We start from the raw sequence: 2,846 nt of genomic DNA, 5'->3' as shown, positions 1-2,846 counted from the left end.
CGTCTCCATGTTCAACATGAATTTGTATCAGTAGAGATACCAGATCTGTTCCAGGTGTAGGATTTTGGGTCACAGCATCAAAGTATCCTGTCTCTATGGCGAACAAGCGTCTTGGGTCTGGTGTGCATATCTGTGGACTACAATGGGTTACTATGGTTTACTTTCCAGTGTCAGGGTCACTTTTGAGGCTTCTGAACTCTCCTGCCCACAATTCAGCCGAAAGACAGGTAGAAGGTTATGGCTACCTCATTCTGGTACTGCCCCAACACTGCCTGCCATTTTCGGGTGCTGAGCTAATCAATTACCTCTGGTCTTTAGCTCCTTTCTACATGTCTTTTCTTAGAGGGTCAAATGAGATATATAATAACTTACTAAAAAATGGATACTATGCTGTCTTTTCTGTGTCTTTCAGTCCTCATCCCACCGCCATTTTCTTTTAATTACTTCTTCCCTCTTCACCAAAACTGTTCTCAATAAGGTCAAGGAAACATTTGTTTTCATTTTCTATTGCTGCTGTACCAAATTACCACAAACTTGGCTTAAAACAACACAAATTTATACTCTCAGAGTTCTATAGGCCAGAAGTCAGAAATCAGTTTCATAGAACTAAACTCAATGTGTCAGCAAGGCTTGCTCCTTCAGGAGGCTGTAGGGGAGAATCGGTTTTCTTTTTCTTTTCTTACCTTTTGCAGGCCATTCACATTCCTTGGCTCATGGCCGCTTTCTTGTATCACTCCAACCTTTTGCTTCCATTGTTGAATCTCCTACTCCCTTTTCCCTAGTCAGATCTCCTTCTGACTCCCTCTTATAGAAATACCTGTGATTACATTAGGACCTGCCTGGATAATCCAAGATAATTTTCCCATCTCAAGATCCTTAATTGCATCTGCGAAGTCCTTTATGCATGTAAGTAACAGGTTCCAGGAATTAGGACCTGGATATCTTTGGGGACTATTCTTCCTATAGCAGCATTGAATTTCTGATTTTCAAATCTGATGTCTTCTGTTCAGTCCTCATCCTAACTCTCTTGCTATTTGATACTGTCAGTTACTCAGGGAAAAGCTCCTCCCTGACTTTCATGATTATTTTCCACTGATATGATTTCTTTATTGTCTGTCTCTCCTCTAGAATGCAAGACTTTGAGAGTAGGAATCCTGGCTATCTTGTCTGTTGTTTTATCCCCAGTGCTTGGAATAATGCCTGCCACTATCAAATCACAAAAGGCATCATGTAATGTAAATTGGATGAACTCCCATTCCCAGTTCCACCACCACTCTCTTATTTTCCTTCACTGGCAACTTCTTCTGTTCTCATGGGTCAAGATTAGTATTCTCTAGGGTTTGGGAATAGCTATTTCTCCTTTTATGCCAGGTGGCCACAGCTCCAACCATACTCAGTGGGCTCTCAAATGTATACCTTAACCCCAGACCTTTGTTTTGTACTTGTAACTTTAATCTTTACCTTGGTACCCCACAAGCATGGAGAATTCACCATGTCTCATCTTTCCCATCCACCAAGCACAGCCAAAAACCCTTTTCTTTCCTCTTATATTCTCTGCCTCAGGGAATAAAAAGTATCAGAATTCACCCCATAGTGTAAGCAAGAAAACTAGGAGTTATCCCAGAATCCATGCTTTCTCTCTACTCCCCTCTCCACATCACTACCCACCCATCCAGTCAGTCATGAAGTTCTGTCAACCTCACTCCTAAATATCTCCTGATATCTCTTTCTATCTGACTCCCATTGCCTTGGTTCATGTCCTCATTACTCCTGTGGAGTAGGATATAAATGAACTCGCCAATGTGTTCCTCCTGACTTCTCTTGAGTATGGTAGAATGTCACACTCTTAAGCTTTTTGGAGGTGTGCCAGAGTTGCTGGTCATTGCCTGTCCTGCTTCTGGCCTCTGCCAGTGGGCAGTGACTGTGATTTGCATACTGCTTCCATAGCCAATTGGCCCAGGGATGGGCTTCTGTCCTAAAGGTGGCTCCTTATATAGATTTGGTCAGCCAACTTAGGTCATGGGTGCCTGGTTGTAAAATATAAGCAGAGTAAAATTCCTCTTTTAGGATTTCAGAATAGAGAAGCCTGAGAGGCTCAGGGTGCTGTATTGCTGAACAGAAAGGTCAGCAGTAATGATGGGCATGAGCAGGCTGCAGCTATGAGGAAGCAGATACTGTGTGTAAGCAGGGGAGCTGTGAGCCAGGAGAGACCAGGGAAGAAAATAAGCCAAGGCACTGTGAGAAGGGTGATGTTTCAGTTTTGGGTGGTTCTTTAATTGGACTTCTGAAGCCTGGCTGTATTGTGATTCCTACTGTCAGATGTCCATGAGATTGCTGCATTATTTAAAAAACGCCAGTCTGAGTATGCCCTTGTTTCCTGCAATAAACTGGCCAAAGAGCTATGTGTTCCAGTAAGCTCATAATGTTATGAGGAGACATGTGGAAGAAAGAGGCACTATTCTAGAACAGAAATACGAAGTTCCAAACTATTCCACTTCTTCATAAGGCATTAGGTTGAAGGGGGAAAGAAAAGGAAGGTTGTATCACTTTTTCCTTTGGAGGTGAATGATGAGCTTCTTATATCAAAATTAATCTTCATATAAAAGGAACAAATTGATCCTTGCAAACATAATTTCAGAAAGGAAAAGTAATTGCTGCTACAAACATCACATGAAAATCACAGTAATAGGTGACATAACACTGATACTTGTCAGTGGGATAATCAAACCACCTTTTAGATGCCATATTTCTAGATATCTACCTTTCATTTTGCCAACTGTTGGGACCCATGGGTTTGCTGAAGATCTCCAGGATACCTAGTCACATGACCATAGTCCACTCTGAAA

Source organism: Rhinopithecus roxellana, chromosome 3 (genome assembly GCF_007565055.1).
Source record: "Rhinopithecus roxellana isolate Shanxi Qingling chromosome 3, ASM756505v1, whole genome shotgun sequence".
Taxonomy (NCBI): Eukaryota; Metazoa; Chordata; class Mammalia; order Primates; family Cercopithecidae; genus Rhinopithecus; species Rhinopithecus roxellana.
Note: the sequence above shows the minus strand (reverse complement) of the source record.